This window comes from Jatropha curcas, chromosome 5, assembly GCF_041381405.1.
Source record: "Jatropha curcas cultivar XTBG-Jc1 chromosome 5, XTBG_Jcur_1.0, whole genome shotgun sequence".
NCBI classification, from domain to species: Eukaryota; Viridiplantae; Streptophyta; class Magnoliopsida; order Malpighiales; family Euphorbiaceae; genus Jatropha; species Jatropha curcas.
Window position 1 is genome coordinate 22092377 of NC_143155.1, and position 11440 is coordinate 22103816.

At 27.1% G+C, this 11440-nt stretch overlaps 2 long non-coding RNA genes across 2 annotated transcripts; one reads left to right on the top strand and one right to left on the bottom strand.

Moving 5' to 3' along the window:
* The first annotated feature begins 4708 nt into the window (after positions 1 to 4708).
* Positions 4709 to 6248, top strand: LOC110008746 (uncharacterized). The gene is made up of 2 exons (XR_002283543.3): positions 4709 to 5220; positions 5354 to 6248. It is a non-coding gene; the product is annotated as an uncharacterized LOC110008746 (long non-coding RNA).
* A 322-nt stretch (positions 6249 to 6570) lies between these two features.
* LOC110008747 (uncharacterized) lies at positions 6571 to 11000 on the bottom strand. The gene is made up of 3 exons (XR_002283544.3): positions 10695 to 11000; positions 10501 to 10580; positions 6571 to 6892 (listed from the first exon to the last, which is right to left on the bottom strand). It is a non-coding gene; the product is annotated as an uncharacterized LOC110008747 (long non-coding RNA).
* Positions 11001 to 11440: the final 440 nt, after the last annotated feature.

Genomic DNA, 11440 nt, shown 5'->3' on the forward strand with positions numbered 1-11440 from the left:
AGTTTTTAGTATTTATTATGTTCGATAACATACTATATTTGAACTAGCTTGAAAAGGTTAACATAACATTTTATAAAAAATTAAATTCATGTAACGTTTAATTTTCAACTTTTTATGAAAACTCAATCAAACATCTAACAGTTAAACGCCACTAAAATAACTAACAATAACCAAATAGTTAATTTTGTTGAACAGACCCGAACACTTATATATACTAATCTAATTTCTATGTTAATAGACAAACGCGTGAAATTATCTAATTTCTTTTTCAAGAAACATTTATCTACATCTAGCGTATAACTTCGTAGCACACTCTTAAAACTCTTCACTAAAACTAGTCAGCTGATGTAATTGTGAAACTAACTAGACTAATGGAATGAAGCATAACTAAGCTAATTAAATAATGAAACCCAGTACTTTTATTTTTATTTTTATTTTTGTTGATTGCTTTATTTGTAATCCATTAATAACACAGCAAGTACCATATCATAGACTATCCAATGTTTAAAAAGTTTCATCAGTTACTATTTGCTCTCATCCAGAAAATAAAAAATGTAGCATGATAATTTCTACCGTGGTTAAAAATAAACTGATGATAGATGCATATATAAGACATGTTATATGCACATAGAAATGTTCTAATGATGATGAGTAATAGAAATGATGAGGAAAAACAGAGGCCCACCATCTTCAAGTTTTATGGTTGGCACGTGAAGATGATACAACTTAGAAGGTGATTGTCATCATAGCGATTTGCCTGGTTTCACTATCATCAGGCCTCCATTTTCCCTTCTTATCCTTTCTTTTTTTGTCTGCTAAAACGTACAGATATTTTTTCCCATGTTTCTCAATGACATATTACTATACTTTTGTTTAATTCTGCACTGCATTTCTATTATTTGCTATATTTGGACAATTTTGGATAAGGAAATGATTAACTAGTTCATATAGATTATATAGAATGTTAAGTTCTTTTCTGAGGAAAAATACATAAGATTAAAGAGCGTGGTACTCTTTTCTTTTTTGCTATATTTCACAAATTTTTAAAGGAAAAAAAAGGATTCGAAATTAAATAATAGACTATATATAAAGCCGATATGAATCGATTTTATTTATTAGACTACTAAAGAGATGTCTTTTTAGAGAAATTTTTAGCTTCTCTTTCGGAATAAATAGGAGCTCTAGAGATTAGTGAAGATATAACTACAAACAGAATATATTGGAGGCTAAAGATTCATATACAAGATACTAGTTATTAGTTGTTACATATTTCAAAAGTATTTAAGATTTTTTTTTTCTAACTTATTTTTTGCTTTTTATTGATTTTAACTTATTTGAAACAAATGATTTATTAGCCAATTCCAAGTAGAATATAGAATTTATAGTAAATAATAGAACTTAATTTATTTATCCTGAATGAATCTCCAATTTATGAATGAAATTTGGTAAACTAGTTTTAGGATTCTGATCCATCGGGACTGACAGGGCTCGAACCTGCAGCTTCCGCTTTGACAGGGCGGTGCTCTAACCAATTGAACTACAATCCGGAGAAAATGTAATAAAAAGTCTGAATCTAACTAGGGTTCGCGATGGTGGAAGAACTGGATCGAAAAAAAGAGAGATTCTAGTTGTAAGATATCAAATATCTGGAATTGTAGGTAACAATCCATTTTATAATTTTACCTCTTACGGGAAAATGATCCAACAAAAAAATAGTTGTACATCACAACATAATATAAAAACAGACTCAATTCATATTTCTACTACTTGGGTTAAGGGTATGATCACTATTTAACAACAACTTTTTAATTAGCTTTTAGGGTTTTAACTAAGTCAAATCTCCATCTCTATTAATTGTAACATTTAATTTTTTATAATTGTTTTTAGAGATTGGCTGATCTTTTAATGAAATGTTAAATATTTTAATGTCTAGTGTTTCACATAAATTAATTAAATTTTTTTTGACAACCATATCTATTATTTTTCCCTTGAATCCAGCTAATTAAGCATCTAATGTGTTTTTTTATCATTTTAAGTTAAACAACTAATTAAATAATTATTTTTATCCAACCCTTCTAATTTAAATCTCTATATAAACACTTACTAGCCAAAAGTTAATAGCTAACGACATACAATTACTACAACACAACAACTGACATTGTTGAACAGATCCTATGCATTGGGATATGTTTAGTGTAGGGGCAATGAAGGCACTTGCTTGGCTCTATGCAAGTCCTTTTCTCAGTATTTTCTTTTTCATAAAATTTAATTCGTTAAATTTGTCTCAACATTTAAATATTTGTATCCTGTTCTCATATCAATTTAATTAATTAGATTTGATTTTATATTTTTTAATCAACTTAAAACTAATTTGTGTTATTTGAATTAAATTAGACTTGTTATATTTAACTTTTTGACTTGAAAATCAACTTTTCTATCATAAATGTGTTGTTAATTTAACTTCATTTGATCTTTATTTGTTTTAATAATTTCTAAATATAAGACTTCATAATTAATTAATTTATTTATGTTACAAGTTTAACTTTCAAATTATTATTATTATTATTAAAATTAACTAATTGATTGTTTTGATAATATATTCTGAAAATCATCATAATATTAAAAATAAACTTTGGGCTAGAAACCAAGTAGTATTGTAAACATCTTTAGAATTGTAAGGTTGCATGTTTAAACTCTAATCACGCTGGACAAGTTTTTGGTGGTCATGAGTTCAATTATTGGAGGTGTTCAAGCAATTGTATTGGACATTGACCGGTTCATATGAAGGGGGCATTTGTATAGACCTAAGGTGGAGAGCAGGAACTACGTTTATCCGCTAGTCAGTTAAGGACTAGACACCACCCCGATATCAAAAAAAAAAAAAAAAAAAAAAAAAATCCTAACCAAACAATGTATTTTTATTAGCAATAGCACTTAAAAATAAAAATAATGATAAAAGTGATAAGATTACTTGGGACTGACATTAAAATCAATTTTATCTCATTCTAGTAATGAATTGCAAAATAAAAGAAAATACTTCCATTTGGAAGATATAAGAACTAATCTGTGAAAATTTGCGATTTAAATACTAAGATGTAGGGATTTTTTTCTTTTTTCTTTTAAAATTAAGAAAGGAAAAAAAGAAAATGTGAAAATAAAAAATTAAAAGTAATAATGATTACATATGTTGCTGAATTTTTTAGTTAGAAACAGCATAAATTTTTGACAAGCTTTATGTGTGAGTGTTTTATGAGTTGAGGGTGGAGAGTTCCTTGACATAAACAGTTAGCAATAAAGTTATGAAAAACAATAGCACACCCCCCCCCACCCCACTCACCCACCCACCCCAATTATCTGGGAAGGACACTTAAAAGCTCTAGAGATAGAAAATGTATGGACTGGATAGTTTTTCAGTACTGAAGAAAGCAATCTAATACTGTTGATCTGGGGTATATCTTCCAATGCTGATAAAGATATACCTTAGGCTGAATTATATGATCTATCTATTTGTCGTATCATTCATAAATATTGTCATGATCACCAAACCCTTTCATCCCATGTACCAAACTCTGTATAATACTGATATTCCAAAATGCAATAGCAGAATGGTACTCCACAAATAATTTAGTCTTTGATTGTGATCTTGGTTTTTATATATATGCTGCAAATTTTGGCACTTATATATCCATTCGACCTAATTTTGTTTCAATGGAATTAATTCTAAATCATGAATTGTTTATAAGGTACATTGCAAGAAAGAGAGAATTAGTTGAAGAATATTTGTTTTAAAATTGATGAATGATAAAAGAAAAAGGAGAAAAAAAATGTAAAGGGAGATTATAGATGAATAATGAATTTATTATAGGTGATGAATTTTCTACATTTTAGAAAAGGAAAAGCTTTTAATTTAATTTTTTATTATTCTTTTAAAGAATATTATTGCATTAAGTGATATATTTAAAATTTTCATTTTTGTATTAAATTAATTTGTGAATTATTTTATTTAACTCGATCATGCTAAATGCGAAAGAAACATATATATTTATATAAGTGAGTTTTGACTATATATTCTCACATGCTTCTCATAAAAAAAATAAAAAAAAATTCTCACATGCTTAGATTTTAGTATTTCTTTTTCTTTATTTACTGGCATGTTTTTATATTCATATCGAAATTGGTGTTTATTAATCATTTCCTTCATTTAAAATTATATAATTCAAGATTGTTATTTATTAAGACATTTTATTTATTGCATGATATATTTAAGCATCAAGGCATTTATTTTTACACAATTCATTCAATTACTAAAATCAAGAAACGTTTATTTTTAGTAATAAAATTTATACGACCTTTTACCCTTTCTTTTATATTGCCAATTCAAGATGAAATACATTGCATCAAGAAAGTGAAAGTAACCAATACATGATCTGACACTCCATTTAAATTGTACACGACAAAAACAGCCGCACTTGATGAATTCTAAAAATAAACACGTGCCGATATATACATTTTTTTAACTTATTTTGATTTCTTGCTGGCTAAATGCTTTGCCTTTCATATACAATCAAGTAAATGATTCTAATTGTATTACTAATTAGGATTAATTAGAAGGAAGATACTTTAATTTCTATTAGCCAACGGCAGGAGATTCCTTATCTTTTCCTTCTTTCCAATCAAAAGCAAGCTATATGTTTTGGAATCTCAATCTCTCACTCTCTCTATTTCTGTAACTGACCAAACCTAATAACTAAACAGAAAGGAAAACATGGAAGAGGCTGTAGTTGATATCTCTTTCTTGCCCAGAAACATGCTTCTCTTTTCTTTTTTTTTTTTCTATCAGCAAATAAAATATTTTATTAATTTTTAACATATCCAGGAAAAATTTAACATTCCAAATTCTTTGGATATAACTCCAAATTTATTTCTTATTACTGCATTTTTTGAGGCTTGCCCTACAACTTGCCTTCTTTTCTTCTCTCATGAGAGGTAGGCATTTTTTTTTTTGGGCTTTTTCTACACTGTAATCTCTTCACTCCAGTTCTTAGATCTTTTTGGGTATAGGAGTTTCTGGTTAAGGTTCTTTTGAGTTGAGTTTTTCGTTCTTCTAACCTCCCAATTTCTTAATAATTCATCGGTTCAAAAAAAATAGTGTATTGTACACATGATGACTTGAAACTGTACCCACATCTTACGTGAATTACCCATCTCATATATATCCCGGTAAGAATCATCTTATTTATATTTAATTATATACATACATGCACACACCCACATATAGCCTTGGCCAAAAAAGGGTTTAAAAGATTTTGACAGAAAAAATGGAAATTTTGTTGCTGTTTTTGTATTTCTGCAGATCTGGATAACTTTCTGCACAAACAGCCAGAGATCAAATTAACCCTAGAGGAGCAGATCAGTATGTAGCAGGATCTGAAGCTTAAGGTGGAGAGAGAGAGAATAAGGAGATGAAAGCAAATTAATTAGGTATTTTTAGTGGAAACAAAGACTCCTAACACAAATCTGTGAACAGAAACAAAAATGACCCATATATCAAGATTTGATCTTTAGCCAGCAAACAATTACCCAAAGGAAAGAACTAAACACAGCCAAGGAAACCCAAAAAGGAAAAAAAAAAAAAAAACCCTGACTTGTATCTAGACCATAATAACATAATTAAGAGGAAAAGAGATAGACCCACCTACAGCAAACCCTAATCTGAAGGAAACCGTCAACACCATCATTAGCATGATTATGTATGGGGAAGTATGTAATGGAAATTATTCTTGAATTGAAAAGAATTAAAGAAAACCCTAGAAGTGAAAGAAAGAAAGAGATGGGAGAAGAAAAAAGAAAAACAAAAAAAGAAACCCTAGGAGAGAGAAAAAGGGTTAACACAAAAAGTAGGTTAGAGACATAACTCGAAGGTTTGCACCGTTAATGGCGGAAATCATGGTTAAGCAGAGCTATGCTTGCCATAAGAAGATTGAAGAGACCTTTCTCTTTTGTCTTTGTGTGACTTTTGTTGTTTGTCTTTCAGTGCTTGGACCATTTTTGAGGAAGTGGAAACCACTAAATAAGGTAATGACCTCTCATTCCAACTAATTAAAGAGTAAAAATTGATAGCTAGATATATTACATTTTGATATAAATGGTCAGGTCAGGGCACTATAAGGTACACTGTACTGTAGTTATAGATGAAAGTAATTTGTGCAGAGAAGAGATAGATAAAGAAATGACTGACCCTTCTCTTATTTGGTTATGTGCAATGTAACTCATTATTTGAGTTCTAGAAAATAATTGCTCCACCAAATTGCGAATCTATTACAACAATCTATCATCACAAATTTTGCCACTTTGGCTTTGTAGTCTTTTTGGATGCCTAAGTACAGGGAGGACCGCAACAACTATTTGTCATTCAGACGTCAGAGGAATTTTATTTATTATAAAATCTTAATAGTTGCTCACCAGTAACTCAGTAATGGAATGCATGTGTGTTTTATTAGTCTGATACTTTATATTTGAATTTCTATTCATTATAAACTTAGATAACTACAAATTACTTACAGTTGTAGGAATATATTTTTATCTATGTATAGTTCATTCACATTTCTTTGCCTCTTCCTTCAAAGTTTCTTGTAAAGGTTAACAGACAACACAAATAGCTGGGGTCTCTGGGAAGCCAAAGCATATTCCACACACACACACATATAAAGCCCTAGTTGGATGAAGTATGATTAATTGGAAGGCTAATTTTCTTCTAAATAATTCAAGAAAATTTATCACCAGAATGAAATAAATAAAAAATAATTTTCAATTGCTTACTCAATATATACCAGAAAGTGCTAATTAAGATTTTCATTTCTCCATCATGGAATAGCCTTCATGGTGCAATAACCTGCAAGAGATTTATATAATTTAGAAGTTATAATGGAAGCTCAAATTTATTCTTGCTACATGATTTGTGCAGGACTTGTTCATCCAATATTACACTTTTTAAAAGCTTTCATAAAACTATTGATTAGTTCACTAATTTCATATTAATGGCCAATTTCTTTTTAAACTAATTTTATAATGAACATTTTATTTTTCAATTTAATTTCTTCAAGGATTATATGCAACTTCAACCTAGCAAATGTTATAGCCATAAGATAGGGATTATTGATTCTAATAAAGCAGAAAAACACAAGTTCTTGCCATAATTAGAGCTGTAGAATTTTTTTCCTAGCTATCACTTCAGATGTTTCTAGCTTATTGTTGAACATTATTCCAAGAATGCAATTTGTTGGGCTACTTGTAAGGATAAAAGACCTTAGAAGTGGTGGGGTATATTTAACACATTTGACAATCTTTGTTTTTCGATTCCTAATATCCAATTCAAACATGTTGAGATTCTCAAGTTTTTCTTACGTAGTATATACGAGATAGGTTGGATGCATGATGATTCGGGAATAGATCATTGAATACGCTAGATTTTTTTTCTAGATATATAATTAATAAAAATAAGTTTTTAGTCGATAAAAAAATATCTATATATATATATATATATATATTGAGAATCATAGAGTTTTTTTTTTTATTTTTTTATTATTGCTGACCTAGGGTACATTAGGAGAGTAAAACTCTCTAAATTTACAGTAGTTGATTTTTTTCTTGCTTGAGAAAATTTTACCTTTTAAACATTTGAAATTTAATTAATTTCTTTTAATATTTTTACTTGCAATTCAATTATTCTTTTTAATACTTCATTTTGACTTTTCTATTTACTTTAAATGTTTAAAGTTTAATTTTCAAAATTTAATTATCATTGCTACAATTTGAAATTGATATTAAAATACAAAAAAATAAATAAATAAACTTGTATATTTTTATTGTTGCCAAATCTTTGATCTTCCTAATTGAATTTCACAAAAATTCTCTTATTTTTTATTTGAATAAATTAAAATTAAAATACTAAAAATCCCTTTTTCAATAGGGGATGAGTTGATTGCAATTGGGCTTTTAGATTGTCACTTTACCTAGTACTAAAGAAATCCATGAGAGAATTTCTTCTAAAGAGACGGTAAAATTTCCATTTCCATCTCTCAGTCGATCAACAGATTTAATGGTGAATAGTTCTTACTTTTTTCCCTTTTTCTCTTTTGATTTGTTGGATTGTGATTTTTAGTTTTTGAGTAAATTATCAAAGTATTAAATTTATTTTCCTTCTCATGCTAAGTTAAATATTTTATTGTCAATAATATTTGAGATCTTTAAATTTATTTTATGGTTTGTATACTTGAAGTTGCATGATTCAAGTTAAACAGAATTTACCATGAAAATGATTGCCTATGAGTTTTTTCTAAGTTTAATTTAAAATGTAAAAAATTGAGTTGACGTGGAATTAATGGTTTTAACTTTTAAAAATTATATATTTTATAGCAAATTAAAATTTGTGATATTTATATAATATATATATATATAAAGAAAAAGTTCGATATTTTTTCTTTATTCACTATTCTTTTTTTCTTTTTTTTTTCAAAATTTTAAATTTAATTCTAATTTAATGGAAAATTTAATTTGGTATTTTACTTTACTAGTTAAAAGAAGAACATTATAATATTTTATTGCTTTATTTGTATTGTCAGCTTAGTTTTGTTTTTTTTTTCAATTTTGTTATCATCTTGTATTTTGCTAATTTTAGTTTCTTTTTGCTTATTTTTACGGGGATTGAAGTGTGTACAATTCAAGATGATCTAATTATGTTTTATGCGATAATAAATTAACAATTATGTCTTAATATGTTTCTTTAGTTACATACACTCAACCAGAAGAAAAAAAAAATAGAAATCAAGTATTTAAATCATTTCAAGTCGTTTACAAATCAAGTATTTAATTTTTTTTTAAAAATTGTTTTTTGATAATTCGCTCAACACAAAAGTCTTACACTTACTCTTGAAATGAAAAAGCACCAAGTATTATACGATCGCACGTGCCATTATATATTTTGTTGTTAATTAATTAGATTAAACACTCACTCGCAACCTTGTAGTCTTTTAGACAATTTCAGTACCACCAAATGAACTCTATTTTCGATCTCTCTTTGCACTTTCATTATTTGATTTTCTTCAATGAATTTCTCTATCCGTTTTTTTCTTTTTTTTTTAAAAAAAAAACATTATTTGAAATCTATGTTTGAAGGAAGAGAAGCTGTGATAAGAAAATAATTAAAGAAAGAAATTAAATTGTACAATTATATTATTAGAGCAACATAAGCTTTCTGTTGAGTATGCGGGACTTCAGTAAACTTATGCTGCTCTAATATATATCAGTAAGCTTATGCGTTGGGTCTAGGACCAATTGGTTTCCTCTCTATACAAGAAACTTGGTTTGGGTTTGGGTTTGGGCTTTACTTTAATACAGAAAATTTTATTTTCAGATAATTAAAGTTTTAAAAACTTAATAAAATTAATCAACATTAAGCAAACATATAATATAAATTAGTTTGCCATAAACATAATTTTGCATTATTTATAAACTAAATGAATTTTATGCATCTAACGATAGTAATAAAAAAGAATAATAAGTCAGGAAAAGAAAATGAAATGAGAAAAATAATTATATTAAGTAAAAATGAAATAAAAATGTATTTTTTTTCTTAAATAGTGAATATTATTCAAACTAAACAAAAAATTTTAAATTTAACTAAATGAAGAAACTTTATGCAAATGCTGGAACAATGAACCCTATATTACCTTAATCTCATAAATTTATAATATCCTAACATTTATGATCTATTAAATTATAAATATTGAATTTGTATTTTAGATGGTATTTTCAATTTTAAAAAGATGAAATTTTTAATTTCATCATTTCTTTTTAATTTTAATTGGATTGACAGTTATTCATTTTAAAATTTCATTTATAATAATCTTCATTTAAAATAACAAGTTAGTATTTCTATTAACTACAATAAGTAAGTAAGCTTTTGAAAATTTCATGACCTAGACTTTTCAACTCTTATATTGTTCAATATATAAAAATCCTAATTTTTTTTAATAATTAGTTTCTAATTTTAGCATATAGGTATCATGTTCTTTAGGCCTTGTGTTTTTCCTCTGAGTTTGAATTTTGGGTATCCTTTCATTGATTTTGGATTTTGAAACTTTATTCCAATTATTATATAATTGTTTAAAATACTGCAATGAAATATAAAAACATAATATTAATTTTGAAAAATTATTATAATTTACAAAAAAAAAAAGAAATAAAATTATTCCCAAAAATAAAAATAAAACTTAGTTTTGATTGAGTGCAATAGATATTCAAAATTTGACATAATTCCTCTATGATTCTTATGTTAAAAAAGAAAAATAAAATTCAATGAAATGAAAAAGATATATAAATAATTTCAATTGATTTTGTTTTCTACCTTTCTTTCTATAATTTCAATTGATTTTGTGTGTGTATATATATAATTAGAAGAAGAAAAAGAAAAACATGAATATTAGAATTGTGATTTATTACCTTGGATGATATACATGTTTGAGTTTGAGCAACCTCATTAAATATTTGCATTCTCTGCCTCTAAATGAGCTTTTTACACTCTGAAAAAAATAAACAAAATAAATAATGATAATATTTATCTCTTGCAATACAACACAATCTATTATCAGAAGCACACACAGCAAACATACGTAAGATCAATTAAGATTTTAAACCTTGATATCTTCTTTTCTTTTAGGAATTTCTGTTATGCAAAAAGAAATATGAGAGAGAGAGAGAGAGAAGAATGCTATTATGCTTAGGCTAAAGATCATATAGATTTATACACAATAGTAGGAAAAAAAATATATTGTGCTTAAGTAAGATATAAATAGATGATCGAAGAGAGGTTTTTGTTTAAGAAGGGTAGGGCAAGAGTGTTAGAGATGATACACAAAGAAAGAAAGAAAGAAAGAAAGAAAGGAGACATGCACACTGAGAGTGAGGAGCTATATATATATATATATATATATATATATATATATATATAATAAGAAGAAGAAGAAGACAACCATAAAAACACAAAGAAAGAAATGGACAAAGCATGAAATGGAAACAAATCTAGAGCATTATAATTCCTCCACTATCCCAAAAAAAGACGGAGAGGAAGAGGAGGGAGACAAGACATCACAATACAACATCCAAAATATATAATCATTGGCTGGGGCTTATTACTTATAATTAACATAGTTTGTGGCCCGAGAACTTGAATTCGAATTCTTTAAACCATCCACTGCTCTGCTTATAATTGAAAATGAGTAATTAATTATGTGTTTATTACTTAGAATTTAGCTAGATTTTTGTCTCATATATATATATATATATATATATATATATATATATAGTGAGAGTGCGTAGTAAGCACATGAAAAGGCTGTTTTCAGGTAGTGATACGGGAATGGTAGGGACACTACCTGTTTAG